At 33.9% G+C, this 18666-nt stretch overlaps 1 long non-coding RNA gene across 1 annotated transcript; it reads right to left on the bottom strand.

Moving 5' to 3' along the window:
• Window positions 1-9225: 9225 nt before the first annotated feature.
• Window positions 9226-14717, bottom strand: LOC142627236 (uncharacterized). Its single transcript, XR_012842791.1, has 4 exons — window positions 14396-14717; window positions 13336-13539; window positions 12394-13212; window positions 9226-12273 (listed from the first exon to the last, which is right to left on the bottom strand). It is a non-coding gene; the product is annotated as an uncharacterized LOC142627236 (long non-coding RNA).
• Between the last annotated feature and the right edge of the window lie 3949 nt (window positions 14718-18666).

Here is an 18666-nt window from a genome sequence, read left to right as displayed (position 1 = left end):
CCGCGAAGTGAGCCACGTGCAGAGCACATGACTGGAATGCGAAAGGTTATGACAGCTGATTTTCGCAAGTAATTCATGAGTAAGGCCTTCTTGCGAGATGCCCGCAAAATATTCTATTTTACTATTTTGGCATATCTGCTACACCATGTCTTCACCCACACTATATATGCCCTCATTACCCACATATTGTAAGGAGTGCTTTTTAGAGAGAAAACCCTAGATATTACTCTTGAGAGTTAAAGATTAATATACCCACAATTCTCTACACAATCCTTTGTGGTTTTCCTCAACTCCTACCTCTCCATATCTAAATATTTGAGAGGTTAATAGCCAAAACACTTACCACACCCATTCTGAGTGTAAAGTGGGATTTTGGTGCTGCTGGGAAGTATTGGAAGAAGCCAATCATTTGGCATATGCAATTACGTTGAATTGTGTGATCCAGAAAGTTAGAGAAGACAAGACTTCATCAAGTCAGTTGGTAGCAGGAACTTGGAGGACTCAAGTACATGGGGTAGACTAGGCTTGGAGGGTCTTTTGTTATTCGTGTACTCCAACTTATTCTTTAGTGGATCGATTTACCGTTTGGAGGGCGGCGGAGAAGTTTTTCACCGAATTCTTCGATTTCCTCTTTGATAACACATCACGGTGTTATCTTATATTTGCATCCTTCTTCCCTACTCTTGTAGCTTTCATTTTATTGCTATTATTTGATGAAAATGGCTTAGAATAGTTTTATTGTTTGTTTGCTCGTATTTACTTTTATTCCGCACTTAGTTAAGTTAGAGTAAAATCAACCGAGCCATATTTTTTAATTTGGGGTCTAAACAAGCTCTTGTATTTTTACACAAATTCAAGTTTTCAATTGATATCAGAGCGGGTGCACTTGATGTGGTTTCATTACCTAAGTGTGATCCTAGACCCCTTTTGAGATGGATCAATCTCAATCACTTAATACTCCTCCATACTTTAATGAGAGCAATTATGCATTTTGGAAAATCCATATGAGGGTATTCTTTTATTCTATTGATGATAGTGTTTGGGATGCCGTTGAGATAGGATAGACTAGGTCGGAGGCCACCAAATCCACTTGGGATAGGGTAGCTCTTGCGGCAGCTAATGCTAATAGCAAGGCCTTAAATGCTAATTTTTGTGGTGTCTCACCTGGCGAGTTTCACAATATCCCCCATGTTACAATTGCCAAGGAGGCATGGCAAATTTTGGAGACTACCTATGAAGGCACCAAAAATGCGAAGGATACCAAGTTGCAAATGCTCGCCACTCGCTTCGAGGAGCTGAAAATGAGTGAAGACAAGTCATTTGACTCATTTTATGGAAAGCCAAATGAAGTGGTGATTGGCAAATTCAACTTGGGAGAAAAGACGGAGGACTTCAAGATTGTGAGGAAGATTCTACGATCATTGTTAGAGAGCTTCCATGCAAAGGTTACTGCCATCGAAGAGAGCAAAGACCTTGATGAGATTAAAATTCAAGGACTCATTGGTTCTCTTCAAACCTATGAGCTATCTCTGCCATCACAAAGGAAGTGCAAATCTCTTGCTTTCAAAACAATCAATGGGAGATTGGAAGCTCAAGACTCCTCAGATGAGGATGAGGTTGAAAAGAAGTGGCGTACCTTGCTAAGAACTTTCGCAAGTTCTTAAAGTTCAAGAGGGATAGGAAGTCTTTTGAGAAGGGAAAATTCTCAAATTTCAAGAAGGACAAGAAAGATTTCAAGAAGAAGGATTCCAAAGATTCTTCTACATCTCAAGCGGTCACGTGCTTTGAGTGCAAAGGGCATGGGCAGGTGAAGAAAGAATGCCCCACGTATTTGAAAGCAAAGGGTAAAGTTTTTGCAACTACCCTTAGTGACTCGGACGGCCCCAATTCGAATTCAGAAGAAAGCTGTGACAGAGAAGAAAACTACTCCACATTTATGGCCATTGCACCCGTGGACTCGTCAGAAGATTTGAGCCTTCTAGTGGAAGAACTCAATGAGCACACCGAAGTAGAGTCTATGGGAATTAGGGAAGAATCCGATGATGAAGATGAAGGAACCAAGTGATTGCAAGAATCCTATAATTCTCTTCTTGAGAAAACCAAAGAGTATGCAAGAGTGGCTAAAGTAGCCATTAGAAAAATGAAGAAAGTTGAACATGACTACAAGAGCATACTCACGAGATACAAAGAAACGAAGTGTAAAGTTGAGGCACTAAATGAAGAACTCACCGAAGCCTATTCCAAGATCAAGTTCCTTAAGCTTGAAGTGATTCAAGCGAAAGCCAAAGTGGAGCGAGTTGCCTCCAAGAAACTTGACGAAGAGCTTGCTCATCAAAAGCATTTTTACGACAAAAGCGGCTTAGGATATACCGGAAAGAGTAGTTCAAGTGCCAATGTGTTCAAGGAGATGAAGCTTGTTAAAGCTAAGGAACCAATGGTAGCAACTCCAATTGTTGAGAATGTGAAGGTTGAGAAGAAGCCAAATGGAACTATTCAAAAGTTTTTAACAAAACCTCAAAACCCATTTGTGGCCAAACCCAAGGCTAAAGGGAAGTCTCTTCCAAAGTCTAAAAAAAAGTCCTCAAGCTTATTTTTGCCACTATTGTGGAATCCGAGGACACACAAGACCTAACTGCTATAAACTTCACGCATTGAAGAAAGCGGATTCTCAAAGGCTAAGAGGATAAGGAAAGGGGAATTTGAACGCCAAGCAATCAAAAGGGCGAGAAGCTGATTCTAGTTTTGGTGATGTGATGAAGAAAATAGATACCATCACTTCTTGTTTGGCAAGCTTCAGCCAAAGAGTTGAGAATCACAGCTCCAGTACCCAATCCTCTAGGGATATCACCCCAAACACATGTGTCGTGTGGGTAATAAAAGAGAACAAGAGAACAAGAAATAATAAAAGAGAACAAGAAATATCACCCGAATCACAGCTCTAGTACCCAATCCACTAGGCAGACATAATAAAAGAGAACAAGAAATAATAGAGATTTTAAGCAACATAGTCAGTGGGCCCTAATGAAGGGTGGCCGTTTTACAATATAACATCAGAATAATAAATGTCAGATGAGAGTCAAAAGCGTATTAAGTAAATAAACGTTAGGCTGCCGCGATGGGCTGTTTCACAGAGCTCATGTCAGGAAAGGGAACCACTCCCTCAACGCGACTAATTTCTCTGAGGGGAAATTAGCTGCTTTGAAGGAACGGACCTAAGTGACTTTGGCTGATCAAGGTTCTTTGTTTGGTTAATAGAGAGCATGAGTTAGAAGGGGAGAGGGAGATCAATCCAGTCGATGCATGCCAATCACTCCATTCACTCTATTTCTTTCTTGCTTCTATTTTCTTTTTCTTTTACTTTTCTTTCTTCCTTTCTTTTATATTTTCTATCATTTCTTTCCTGTGCCCTCTAATCCCCTGTTTTCTAAAATTTTTTTTTTTTTACTATTTTTTATAGAGGTTCTCTTTCTCCCTTTTTTTTCGTCCTCCTTCACTGTTCACTATGGGACTCCTTATATAGGATCAACCACGCTTGGTTTTTTTACCCTTTTAGCCCTTAACCGTTTTTTTCTAGCCTTTAACCGTTTTTGTCTAGCCTAGGCTCCTTTGCCAACCGTCACTGACTAGTCAGTCACCCAGTCAATGCTACCCTGCCTCAGTCAGAGAAGACTTTCTTGTTTTGCTCACTCCTTGCGGCATTCCTACCTGCCACGGGATGAATACTCTCCTTCCCTTTACCCCTTACGGCATGCACCTGGTGGTTCCCACTCATCCTTGCCTCTTTTGGTTCGCATGCCTCCCCAGCAGGACATTGCTTCCAAAAGAACTTGAGCAGGAAACACAAAAATGGATTTTTCCCCCTCCCCACCACCAGACCATACCCCCTTACCGCTGACCCATGACTTCACCATTTCCTGTATTGGCTGGATACAGGTTGGTAGTGCATGGGCTTTACGCGTGCCTTACCTCCGTGCTTATTCTAATCCTGCATGCCATGGTCTGAACGTCAAACTGCTCAGCCTACTGCTCATTTTTTGTTTCTTTTGGCGTGGGTTATTTTGCTCGACCTTTCTTTTATGGCTTGCATCTTCTGAGGACTGGGTCATGCTTATTCGTGGGCTGTTCCAAGCCTTTTACTCCCGGCCCCTATTACTTGCTTCCTGCCACACAATTCTGTCGTGCCTGCCATGAGGCCTTTTTGACCCCAAGCCTGCTGGGCCACTGTGGACCTTTTCCGTTCAGTCTTTCTCCGAAGGCCCAATGATCCCTCTAGGCCCTTTTGCTACTCGCAAACTCCTATTGTCCCACCTACTTCCATTTAGGCGTCCTTGGCCCACTTACTCTCTCGGGCGTCCTTGGCCCTTTTTCAATTCTACATCTCCCATGGGTTTTTACTAACTTCTTAGGCTTCCTCGGCCCAAGCATTTCTCACTTTTCCTTTGGGACTTATGTGTTTTCCACAACCCCCTACTTTCTTTACTTGCACTACTTTGGGCCTATCGTAACAGTCATGGCCCATTCTCACTTTTCCACCTCTATACAGCTCATGGGTTCGTGGTTACTTTCTTCCGGGCCTTTTTAGGCCCACTTGCTTCCTCAGGATCTATTTATTTGTCTGTTAGACCCACTATTCGTTGTTCCTACCACTCACTTAGTGGTATTTCCACTATACTTTCTATAACCCATGACTTTGGGCCTTCCTCTCTTTAAGGCTTGTCAAAAAATGAGCGTCTACACCCGCGAAGTGAGCCACGTGCAGAGCACATGACTGGAATGCGAAAATTCATGACAGCTGGTTTTCGCGAGTAATTCGCGAGTAAGGCCTTCCCACGAAATATTCTGTTTTGCTATTTTGGCATATATGCTACACCATGTCTTCACCCACACTATATATACCCTCATTATCCACATATTGTAAAGAGTGTTTTTTAGAGAGAAAACCCTAGATATTACCCTTAAGAGTTAGAGTGCTATATCTACAATCCTCTACACAATCTTTTGTGGTTTTCCTCAACTCTTACCTCTCCATATCCAAATCCTTGAGAGGTTAATAGCTCAAACACTTACTACACCCATTCTGAGTGTAAAGTGAAGTTTTGGTGCTACTGGGAAGCATTGGAAGAAGCCAATTGTTTTGCGGATGCAATCAAGTTGAATTGCATGATCTGGAAAGCTAAAGAAGACAAGGCTTCATCAAGTCAATTGGTAGCAGGAACTTGGAGGGCTCAAGTACATAGGGTAGACTAGGCTTGGAGGGTCTTTTGTTATTCGTGTACTCCAAGTTATTCTCTAATGGATCGATTTACCGCTTGGAAGGCGGTTGAGAGGTTTTTCATTGAGTTCTTCAGTTTCCTCTTCAGTAACACATCGCAGTATTATCTTATGTTTACATCCTTCTTCCCTACTCTTTTAACTTTCATTTTATTGCTATTATTTGATAAAAATGGCTTTGAGTAGTTTTATTGTTTGTTCACTCGCATTTACTCTTATTCCACACTTAGTTAAGTTAGAGCAAAATCAACCGAGCCATATTTTTTAATTTGGGGTCTAGACAAACTCTTGTATTTTTACACAAATTCGAGTTTTCACTCTCAAAACTGAAGCAAATTTGCCAGTTCCATCTTCACTTTAACTTTTTTTGTTGACACATTTTTGCATTCATCCTACATATATTGATCTGCTTGATGCCTTAATTAGACATATCCTTTAGTTAATTCCAAGTTTAGCTGTGGTAAAGTGTTCTCCAAACTTGATCTTCCATAGTGTGTTAAACTCACAAAAATCATGCATATGGTTGGGAGTCTTATGGATTCAAATAAGACTCCCAACCATCCTTTTCCAGCTTCTCTACTTTTCTCAAGACATCATTTCTTGTGTCTTCTTGATACTGGCTCCATCTGCAATGAATATTGTAAGGACACAATTCGAATCCCTGACCCACAATCAGAAGGGAAAGGGCCTGAAAGACCTTTTTACAATAAATTTGTAGAAAATGGACTTGAAATCTAGGTTCTATAGATGGTTTAAACAACAAAGAAATATGGGCTTTGGGCCTAATGGCATAAACAAGGAATTGTGTATGAATATGAATGAAAACCCCTCCTCGGATACAATCCGAGGAAAATTTATAATAATACTTCTCAAGATAAATTACAATTATGAATAGTCAAGTTTACAATCTCCTCTTTTCTTTCTTTTTTCTTCCCATTACTGAAGGTCCCTTCTTTCCTTTATACTCCCTCCTTCTTCCCCTTCTCATCTTTCACCTCATGGTTAGACCACTGATTTTAAATTCTTGTCCCATCTATTTCCCTGAAGTCTGTGGAGGCAGGGGCCAAGTTTCAAACCTGATATTCAGGTCTCATTTCTTCATTAATACGGTCAGAATATCAGTTGCAGAGTCTTTAATGCAAAGGCGGTAGTAGCAACTTTACCTTAGATATTCCACCGCCCTTTCTCTTATCCTCCACGTGTACCGTATCTTCCCTAAACCACAGAAACTTCTATAACATAGCCTAGGGATATCAAACAACCCTTCTCATACCTCGGCTTCACTAGCAGAGAACATGATCTTCCTCGGACATACTTATTCAGACATTATCACTTCTTTACTTAGTATTTTCTTTATAAGTTAACATTCACACACTCTCAGATCACTTGATATCCTCGGACTGGGCTTTTAGCCCAAAATATATTATTGGGCCATCCTTCATAAATTACTGGGCCCAATGACCCTACAAATATTATTCCAAAATCAGCTCATGCAAGACTTATCACCTAACGTTCTTTTTTTTCTTGGTTTCATACCCAACACAATTTTGTATTACTTCCAGAGAGGGAAGAGAGAAAAAAACCCACCTTGCCAATAGGTCAGCATCGCGAATCCCCATCATCCTACTACGAGCAAACCTGCATTAGAAGCATTGTCTATTGCAACTGTTGCAACTGGAACACCTCTTGACATCAAGTCTTTTGGCTAAATATTGTAAAATTAGAGTTAATAGGCTTTATGTGTACTTCACAAAGTTTTTTAGCAAAATGAGAAGAGATGCAAATTTCGGTATTGGTATTGTCGAAATATAAGTAAAAGAAAAGAGAGAAACTGACAAATCTGACATAATTTTGATATTTTAGCATTGATGTTGCCAAAAATGAAGAAAAATGAGGATAGAGAAACTGACAAAAATTCTTATCAATTTTGTCAATGGGATTGCCGAAGTTCAATTGTTATTTTGGTGGTCCTGTTAGTTCTTTTCTTCATTAGACCCATGAGCATGGATACTGCTGCACCTGCATGGCATGTTCAATGTTTATGAAAACTACATTAATTTATTCTGTTCAATGTTTATGGAAACTACATTAATTTATTCTAAGCCTAGTAGATATTTCAAGTTTTCAAAAACACACACACACACTTTTTTATTTTTACTTTCCAGTTATGATAACAAGGTAAATTCAAACATTGACCATATTTAGAGATATCAAAAGTGTCGATTAGCATAACTTGATATAATTTTAAAATATGTATTTTTTTTAACTATAATTATAATTAGTATATTTATAATATTTATTGTAATTAGTCTACTCTCAAAATAAAATATTATTTTCCAAAATTTTGAAATTATGTTTTTTGTTTATGTACTCATCCATGTACCTGAATGATTAACTATATTATTATTTTTTATTTAAATTAAGGTTACTGACTTTGTAATACTAAATTTTGTCATTGCAAGTAGCTCTTTGTTTATCGTAACAAACCAATAGAAAAAGGAAAAAGAATATTAATCATTTACAATAACGATAAACCCATTTTGGCCAAAGAACTTGATATATGACATGGTAACCTTTTTTTTTTTTTTTTTTTTCACCTCAATGGAATTGTTAGATTATTTCGATAGACCAAAATAACTCAAAATTTAACACAAATTTTTTATAGTATTTTACTTTTAATTCCCATTAAAAAAAACTATGATTTTGATGTAGTTCATTTTCTTTTTTTATTATATATTTTTTTACATTTTAATTTTTTAATTGGAGCTAAGGGGTAAAACTTTGGTTAGTTTCGTATTAAAAGTATATGATTCTTGATAATTTTATTTGTTGCAAAAGCTAATATGGGAGCAAGATTTAAGAATATAAATTGTTGAAATATCTGTAAAACAAAAGGTTCATAGTTTTGAGGTCAAATTATAGTTCAACCACAATGATGTCAAAATTAATTAATATTAACTAAATAAAAAATAATAATTTTGTAAAAACTAGTAACCTTAATTAAAAAATTATCAACAAAAATCTGAGTATTTTACAAACATATTACATGAATTAAAAAAGAAGATAATGATGTCATTATTTTTAAATTTAAGATAAATTTTATTATTTATTTTATATTATTTTAATAGTATATCATAAGAATTGGTTTAGTAATCAAAGTTCGGCAGTACAAGTCATACTTGCATGATGTGTGTACAGCATAATTTTTCCATGACTTTCTTTTTACTTTTGAAAATTCATATGACTTATAAATAGATTTAAAAAATTGCTATTATAGTTCAAATTTTTGGAAAATAATATTTTATTTCAAGAGTAGACTAATTACAATAAAAAAAATTATAGATGTATTAATTATAATTATAGTAAAAAATAAAAAATACACTTTCTTAAATTTTATCGAGTTATGCTAATTAACACTTTTGATATCTCTAAATATGCTCGATGTTTGAATTCTCATCCTCATTATCATAACTATCAATTACTTGAAAGTACATAAAAAAAATGTTTTTTTTTTCCCTGCGAACTTGAACTATCTACTAGTTTTAGAATAAATTATTTTAGTTTCCATATACATTGAATATGTTGTGCATCAGTTTCTTGGTTTGTTGAAACTGATTTGTTCTTAGGTGGAACAAACCAAGAAACTAAACCAAGAAATTGACAAAAATTAGGATTTTGTCCATTTCTCTCTCATCCTTTTTCTTGAATTTTGGCAACATCAATCTCTTTTACTCGTATTTCGGCAATACCAATACCAAAATTTGCCATCTCTCCTCATTTAGCTAAAAAACTTTGCATAATACACATAAAACCTATAAACTCTAATTTTTACAATATTGAGCCAAAAGACTCATCAAAGGAATAAATAAAAATTAGGATTTTGTGGTGATCAAATTTTCCTTGTACACTGTGTACCAAGTGAACTGTTTCCTTTGCCGTATTTCTTATTTCTCCTTTTTCAATAAAGCTTCTTAATTACCGATCAAATACCAAAAAACAAAGGGCAATTAGAAATCAAACATGAACTTTTTTTGAGGGGGAATCAAATATGAACTTGAGATAACGAATGAAGCACTATCTTTTCTGAGGCTCCAAAATTGGACAATATTTTAAGGCAATGAAACTCATTGTGCAAATCTCAACATGATTAAGCAGGCGTCCGCATACTTCCACCATTCAGATCTTTTTTTGTTTTTTTTGATAGGTGCCGTTCAGATATTATTTAGTGCCATAGATATTCAGCACCAATGATTTTTTTTTTTTTGGCTCCACAGAAATTCAGCACCTATGATTTTTTTTTTTAAATTTATTTAGTGCCATTGATATTCTCATATTCAGCACCCATTATTATTATTTTTTTTTTGGCTCCAGGCACCTATTAATTAAATTACTTCAAAAAATAAAAAGAGGTTTTCTTCACCTCATAAACATGGCTTCAAAATATCGCCTCCATCAACTTGCCTTAATTTCAGTAGTATTTGTGCCAAGGAAATATATGTGGTAATTGTAAATAACAATAAAAGAATTATCGTAATTCTGTGTGCAAGAAAACACATCCCAAAGAATTAAAATAGAATTTCTCTCATCAAATAAAGCGAACACATTAATTAGTCAAGGATAAGCAACTATAAAAACCAGAAAAGGGGCATCCCTAAGACTCTAGAATTTCAGACATCCAATTTAATTGCCCTAGTTTTTTAGAACTAATATTGTATTCACAGGATCCTGGATCTTTACAACACTTACCCATCCCATAAATGTAATAATTTAGAAGAAAATAACATACCTGCACAATGGACAGGAGTGAATCAAGTCCATCCAATGCAGAAGCACGCACGGGCACACCCAAATCATAATGGTGAAAATTTTGGCGCATACATAGGATGATCATATTCATACCTAATTATGAATACATGCTGGCATATCATGCAAGTGAACCAAACAAGTTCAATTATAGTTAGAGGCACTTCAAAGAATTCTTACTAATATATGTTGCAAATTTAATCATATGTCCAAGATTAAAATATGTAGTCATATTGCAGGATAAAGAAGAACATAGAGTCAAGAATAAATGCAAATTCAAAAACTAAAAAGTAAACTAAATAGTATATCCTCATTAACCTTTACCAAGGGTGCCCACTTTTCAACATATAAACCACGATCAAATCCTCCAAGAGCTGTGAAAATTCGCAATTTAAAGTTAAAAGGAAATGTAAGGGCTCGTTTGGTACATATGTTTAAATACATGTTTTCAGTTTTTAAACAACATTACACGTATTTCCACACTTTTCCAGCCACATGTATTTCCAAAAAATACAAACAACGTTTCTAAAACAACATTACCAAACGGCCCCTAAGTGTCCACTTATATTAATTAAAAGAACAGAGACTGGTTCATAAAAACAAGATGTTGGACAGAGGTTATGCAAATCAGAAGGAGAGAAAATTGGAAATGAGCAATATAGATAAGCTGAGCTTATTGAAGCAGTGTATAGGTATAAAATGTAGCTAGGATGAATAAATTAGTGGATAGTTGGACAGACTGAGAAAGACAATTTTAATAATGAGAGACTTAAGACAAATACAGCAGCAAAATATTGTGATGTTAACTGCTAGTGGAGAAGATTTCCAAAGAATAACTCATACACTTTGTTAGGAACAGTGGAAAGAGAAGAGAAAGGAAAACATATGGAAAAACTGAGGGATGGAAGATTGATTTCACTGTTTGGTTCCAAAAATGTAAAGAAAAGGCTAAGGATTTAAAGGTAAGAGATTTCTGCCAGGGTCCAAAAAACTCTATCTGCCCAAAATGGATAGAAAAAAAGGGGGAAAGTTGGAAAGGAAAACTGCTGAGTTGACAAAATTGAAATTAATGTGTTATTAATTTACAAATATACTCTTAACTTTTCAACACAAATTTGAAATATATCACATTTTTAATATATACATGACGGCATAATGGTAAAAACAAATATTTTTCCTTTCCCTGCTATTTGCAAACCAAACAAAGAAAAGATAGATTTTTTTTTTTTTGATCATTAAGATAGATTATTTTATTTTCTTGTTTCCTTTCCTTCCTATATCCAAATAGACCTAAGGAAAATAATTTTCTTCTCTCTTTCCTTTACCTTTTCCTTTCCCTTGCTCTCTTCCTTTCTCTTACCTTCCCCCAGCTACAACCAAACAAAGAGTAGATCTAAAAATAAGAAGTGAGCTAGCGAGAAATACAGATATAGAGGAAGGAGGTTGAAGGACTATATGAAAGCTAACAGAAATAGGTTCAGCCATAATTGTCTATCAAAGTTAGAGAACGCAGAGACTTTAAAAACTATAGTAATAATAATAATAAGTTATACAACACAGAGCTTTCAAATAAAATAATCATGTCAAAATATGAGCTTTCAGTGGATCACTTGTTGCTACACAGTCCTACAACAAGGGATCTATGGTCCTCTGTTTTGTCTTTTTGGGTGCAATGGGTGATGACTAAGAAGGTTGTGGAGCTGCTACCTTGTTGGCCATGGCTTGGTGGTAGAAGAGATAATGGAGAGATTTAGAAGGCTATTCCTCTATGTCTTATATGGGTTAATTGGAAGGAAGGGAATAGTCAAACGTTTCAAGGCTGACTGTGAAATCTAGTTTTCTACGCCTTTTGTATGCCTGGATGGCTTCTCTAAGCAGTCATTCTTTTACTAGTTTGATGGAGGGTTGAGGCCATGGGTTAAGACCCATTAGGTGCACATGTAACTTACCAATCCAAAAAAAAAAAAAGATAATTGGAGCATTACATGGTTAATAACACAATTCAAATACCAAACATAAGAAATCCCAACAATAATAGCACTTAAATCCTTAATAACTAAACATATCACCAGCTACAGCAGAAGAGAGCTCCTCCTCACTGTGAGCAACAGCATTTCTACGCCCATCATAAGCTAACCTTTTCATAAGAGGATAACCAAATAGTTCACCTGCTCTCTTGGCACCTTCAAGATCATCTATCTGTGGTAGCCATGTTTCATGATCAACAAATTAAAATTTCTCTCATATTGGATATGTGAAAATAAAAGGTAAAAACCATTAGCTAAATCATCCAGTCAGATAGTAATGAAAGTGGTAAACCTGCATAAACTCAGGAAGTGGAATGGCATGTCGAGAAAAATGAACCTTTTGAAGATATTTGTCCTGCAAGAACCAAAACATGAATCATGGAACTAAAAGTCATATTTTATTGCAAAAAATATATGAATTAATATGTACAATTACTTATTCATCTTAATAACTCTGCCTTTGTCTATGCTTAGTGTCATGTATTGTTCAGAGTCACTCTCAATTCTGCAGGAAAAGGAGGGAGAATTGTGGTAGGTTGACAGCTTCCCTAAAATTTAGTCACTCTATTATTCATTTAAGTATAACAAGAGAGAGGAAAGAAATTCTAGCACATAGCTAACTAATCTTAGGTTGAAAATGGATTACTTAAAAGCATAGTCTAACTACAAAGAATAGTCAAAATTAGCTCTAAAATGCCAGTTCCATTGTGTCCTTGTGTTACGAATGACAATAGGGGAATAAAGTAACCCCTGACATTTCTACACTTCCTATAACAGAAAAGTACTTGAACAAAAACCTAAGATTAAGGGAAGGTGGGCATCTAAAGTAGCACCAAGATCCACAAGGATCCACTTTTGTGATTTTATAAAACAGAATGCATTTCCTCAAAAGGAAAAAAGCTTTATGCATAAGGAAATGATTTCATTCAACTTCTTATTTTCTCATATTTTGCAAGACAGCGGTCAATAACCAAATGGCAAAGTGAAAGAAAAGCATATCTGAATTATTCAAATAGTTGAGGCTTTAGGTTGGCAGGCCACTCCTTGTTGCTCAAGCATCTCCATGTTTGCAACATCAACATGCTCAATTTCTACAGCCAATACATTCCATCTATCTACCAAGAACATAGACATATTATTACCAAATTATAACAAAAGAATATACTTACAAAAACTATTGACTTTAAAAAAACAAAAAAAAAACAAAATATCATCAATCTCATAAAAATAGAACCTTTTCACAAATTCACGAACTGTAGCACTATCATCAAAGCTATATGATGATATGAAAGTGCACTTGCAGGGCAGTTCTCAAGCGGATCCAAAACCATTACTTTAATAGCCATTTGTGAAGCTGCTTGACATAGAATATGACCCAGTTGCCCTCCTCCCAAAACACCAACAATCACCTCAGATAGTCCGTGTACAGGTACATCATCTTTGCAACAAGAACAAGTATTATGGTGGAAGGTTCCGTGTTAGATGAATTTTTAACTCCAAATTAAAATCCAATTAGTAATATTAACAAGTTCTTTCATATAAGTCCAAGCAGCGGCCAAGCAATCATGTAAGAAGAAGTGATACTTTTTTTGGATGGACATTTTTTATTAACAAAAGAACACAGTACAAGAAGCACACATCTAACCAAACCAAACCAACACAAATCAACCCGCAATAAACTATCTGAAACTACAACCAAAATCACTGTCACATCCTACTGATCAGAAGGCTTAATAATTACAGTGAGGAAACATATAGCCTTGCAAAGGATTGAGTTGCAGTAGCACCATTTGGCTTCCACCCTTGCTTGAACTTCCCACATATCCTACCGTCTCCTCTGTTCTAACAAATGAATTAGAGAATTCCTTTCGGCGCCAATAGCCAAAATTCTTAATTTTGCATTGGTCATGAATAATTATTTTAAAAATCAGATACTGTAAAAATCAAAACATGTTTCATAAGACCCATATCGTGCAGTGTGTCTCTTTGTGTGTACATAAACGCATTATATATATATATATATATATATATATATATATATATATATATATTACTGTGTTAACGTTTGCCTAGCGTTTTTTTTAACTAAATTTACTTTAGCTTCCAAGTAGCCAAATAAAAATATTATATTACAAAGCAGAAAAAAAAATATATATATATATATATATATATTACCCATCTCTATTTTTCCGCCACATCCGAACCCAGAAATCGATTTTTCAAAAAAAAAAAAAAAAAAAAAAAAAAAAAGATTTTCCCAAGAATTGAAGGTTACTATTAACTATTTAACTTACCTGGGTGAGGTCTCGAGAGTGTCACATGAGGCCCGAGAAGCGAAGACTGGAGTTGAGTGCTTCAAAGAAGAAGAAGAAGAAGAAGAAGAAGGAGTTGAAGGGAGAAGAGGGTTTTGTTTGGTAGAGTGGTTCATGGAGAAGAAGAAGCTGAGTGTGGCCGGTGGTGGTGGTGGTGGTGTTATTCGTGGAGGCAAACAGGGATTAAAGCTGAAGAGAGTGTCTGTATTTATGGTTGTCGCGTTGATGGTTACGCTTTGTTGTAGCACTTTTATTGCAGCGGTTGGGAATTTCGATTCACAGTGCTACTCCCCCTCAGCGCCGATGCTTGTGAAAGAGAGAATACCTTATTTCAGTATTTTGAACAACGCCTTATATTTGGCTATTTTGACTTAAACAAAAATAGCTTCTAACCACGCGTGATTAGATGATATTCTAATTTTGGAGCAGGGTTAATCTAGAGTATTTATTATAATTTAAAATTATTATATTTTTTAATTTAAAAAAATTTTATGGGTGTGATGAAAAATTATTTCAGCGTAAATAATATTCATCACATTCTTAATATTATAGATATAGTGCATTATAATGAGTATTATGAGTGATGAAATAATTTTTTATCACACTCCTAGGTTTTTTTCTATAATTAAAAAATGTAATAATTCTAAATTATAATAAATACTTTAAATTAACCCTTACTTAAAAAATAGAAGAGCCTTTGAGCACGCGCGTAATCAAAGGCTCTTCTATTTTTTAGGTAAGGGTTAATTTAGAGTATTTATTATAATTTAGAGGCTAGTATTTCGTAACTATTATCTGTTTTTGTCAATTTTATTTATACAGTAATCAACGTGTTATTAATTGGAAAATGATGCAATAATTTAGAATAACCTTTAGGAGAGGAAAAAAAGATTCTCTGAATAAATCTTATAAATAGTGTATATATTGAAAATGCATAATAAAATTGTAACAATAAAACTATTTACAAAATACATGTGATGACCTTTATGTAGTTTTTTTTATCCTAAAATTTAGTCATTTACTACACATCCATAACATAAGTAAATAAAAGCTTAAATTGAAATTTTATGGCAAGAGATACACGTTAATTGTATAAAACCACAATTGTATTTTAAGATTTTTTTAATAAAGTATTAAATGGTGCTTTAACCTTAACAAAAGGCTAATACAATTGGGAATTAATGTTTAGAAGTATCTAGAAAAAACTTATTAATTTACTTATGTACCTTATAAAAATGCAATATAAGTATTGATAATCATAGTTTGTCAATTTTAAACTCATTGAATACTCAGCTATTATTAAAATTAGTAGAAGCATCCAAATCCCAATCCAAAAATGTAAGCCATGTACCAGGTGGTTGGGTAGTTTTTAAACGTGAGATAGAAAGTAGGATTTTTTTAAAACAGTACATAGATAGAACATGAGATATTTTTAAAATGTGTAGTTTTTTTTCCAAAATATGGAAGAGATTTAAAAAAAAAAAGAAAAAAAAAAAAGAGGAAAACATGAATTTGGGTTAAAAAAAAAAGGTGGTCAAGTAGTTTTTAAATGTGAGATAGAAAGTGAGATTTTTTTTAAATAGTACATGGGAGTTTTTTTAAACGTGTAGTTTTTTTTTTTTTTTTGATAAACTTTTAAATAAGGATAGGGTCACACCAATTCCCCATCTTAAGCTTTTAAAATTCCCTAAAATTTTGCATTTTATTTTCTTTCAAAATTAGATATGTTAGTGCCTAAATATAAGGATATGGATGGAGAAGTTATAATAGTGGTTTTATAGTAGGAGTCTTTTTTTTTTTCTTCCAAAATATGGAAGAGATTTAAAAGAAAATGAAAAGAGGAAAATGTGAGATGTTTTTTTTACAAAAGAAAACGTGATTAAGGGAAAAAAAAAAAAAAAAAAAGAAGATAAATCTTGATAAAAGAAAAAAAAAGGAAAAAAGAAAAAAAGAAAAAGAGAGAGAGAACGTGAGGTGAGCGTATCTTTCTAGATAAGGATGAATAGTTTTTTTTTTTTTCAACAAACCACATGGGACGTAATTAAGGAAGTTAGTTGAGTTCAAATGGAACATTAGCATTATTTGGATTTTGAACAAACCGAAAGGAAACCTGAGATTGTTTAAAAATTAAAATTAAACGTGGGATTGTGGGTTAGATTTTTAACTTTTGTTATGGATGTGTAGTAAGTGGCTAACTTTTAGGACTAAAAATCTAAATTTTTGGATTAAACAAAAATTGATAAATATTATTAACTTTTTTTTAAAAGAACAACAATACCAAAAGAAACACTACACATCCATAACAAAAGTTAAAAATAGTTTAAATTTAAAATATATCAACAACATCAACAACCTTTGAAATTGAGAAAAAGGTACGTAACATTTTTTATGAAGTAGTAAATTAATATTTATGGAAAAAAATTTAAATTGAATTTGACATAGAATTATACAAATGATAAATATAATTTCTATTACAAAAAAAAAAAATTTACAACAATTTCTTAGATAACAACCACTTTATGTGAGGTTTAATACATATAATAATTCTTGTAAAGTTTCTCATCCGAACTTATCTAATATTCCATTCTAATGACTCCTGAATGCAATCCAAAAAAATTGTGTGTACGTGAACCTGAGAGAGATAAAAAAAATTAGGGTTAAACCAAGTATTTTTTTTTAAAAAAAATTAATCAACAAACCAAAGTTAGAATTTAACTCTATCATGGACTATTTAAAATCTAATCACCACATCATCAACTATTTAAATAAATAACTAAATAAAAAAAAAAAATTTAACGCCAAAAACATATACAATGATGGTAAAAAAAAAAAAAAACTAAAAAACTTTAATGCCAAAAACATATACAATGAAGGTAAAAAAAAATTCTTAAAAAGAAAAAAAAATACGTAGAAAGGGAAAAAGAAGAAGAAGAAGAAGTGAGAAAATAGAAGATAAAGATTTTTTAGAATTTAACTCTATCATGGACTCTTTAAAATTTAATCAAATTCAAATTTTCAAAATTACATTTTTTAAAAAAAGAAAAAAAAAAAAGAGTAAACGTGATACATATAAAAAAAAATAAAAAAAAATAGAACTCAAAGAAAATTATTCATAAACCAAAGAAAAGAAAACAAAGAGAAACTTGCAAAAGATATAACCTGAAAATTTGTTGGTTGAATGCTTCTTTTGTAGCATAAGGTAGCTCTGTCTTTGAATCACAATACCTACAACATGAAATGACAATTCATTAAGAAGTACAGAGGTAGAGTACATGAAGGAATCATTCATTTCAAAATTACATTTAAAAAAAAAAAAAGAGTTAACGTGATACATATATAAAAAATAAAAAATAAAAAGTAGAGCTCAAAGAAAGTCAACATAAACCAAAGAAAAGAAAACAAAGTGGAACTTGCAAAAGATAGAACCTGGAAATTTGTTGGAGCCTCTGACAATAAATTTCTTTAATCTGAAGAAAAAGAAATGAGGATGTAGAGCTAAACTAAATGTCTTCAATCTGAAGAAGAATGAGAGATAGAAAGTGAGATAGAAACTGCAAAGTGTACATGAGTTTGTAGGTTTTAAAATGTAGGAGTTTTAATTTACATATTTATCCTTATTAGTTGAAAACTTTTAAGTGGATATGATGAGGATACTTTAAGCATCCAAAATGTGGAATCCAAACAGGAGAAACCCCTTAAATAGTAGTATAGATAATACAAATATATAAATAAACAATGAATGTGAATGCTGTTGCTAAAAGGGATTTTTTTTTCTTTTTCAAAATAACATCATTTTTCTAACAATTTCGTTAGTTAGCATTATTTGGAAACTATTTAGGGAATTAACATCTCGAGTTTGTGAGAATCGAATTTACTGTAGCAAATCGAGTGGGCTAGGTTGGAGTTCAATAGAAACTCGAGTTCCTTGCTCTTTTTCGTTTTCCTTCGTCCTTTGTTCTCGAAAACAAACCCACAAAGACCAAATCAAGAACTACCTCAACAACCCATAAACAAACCCAAAAACACCCACCCACGGCAGAAACCACACCCACTTTAGGAACAAACCCACAAATCACAAAAATGTTTTTGGTTCGAGTTGAGAGAGATGAGCTGGAGATCAGACCACTGCCAATGGTGGCGATGATCGTTGGAGGAAGAGCCAAGGATCTCGGCCACGGAAGTTCAAAGAGTAGAGTAGTGGGTTCGTTGTTTTTTATTGATCTGGGTTTGTTGTTTCCTTCTTCTTTGTTGAT

The sequence above is a fragment of the Castanea sativa genome, chromosome 3 (genome assembly GCF_040712315.1).
Source record: "Castanea sativa cultivar Marrone di Chiusa Pesio chromosome 3, ASM4071231v1".
NCBI classification, from domain to species: domain Eukaryota; kingdom Viridiplantae; phylum Streptophyta; class Magnoliopsida; order Fagales; family Fagaceae; genus Castanea; species Castanea sativa.
This window is presented reverse-complemented; position numbering and strand designations above follow the sequence as displayed.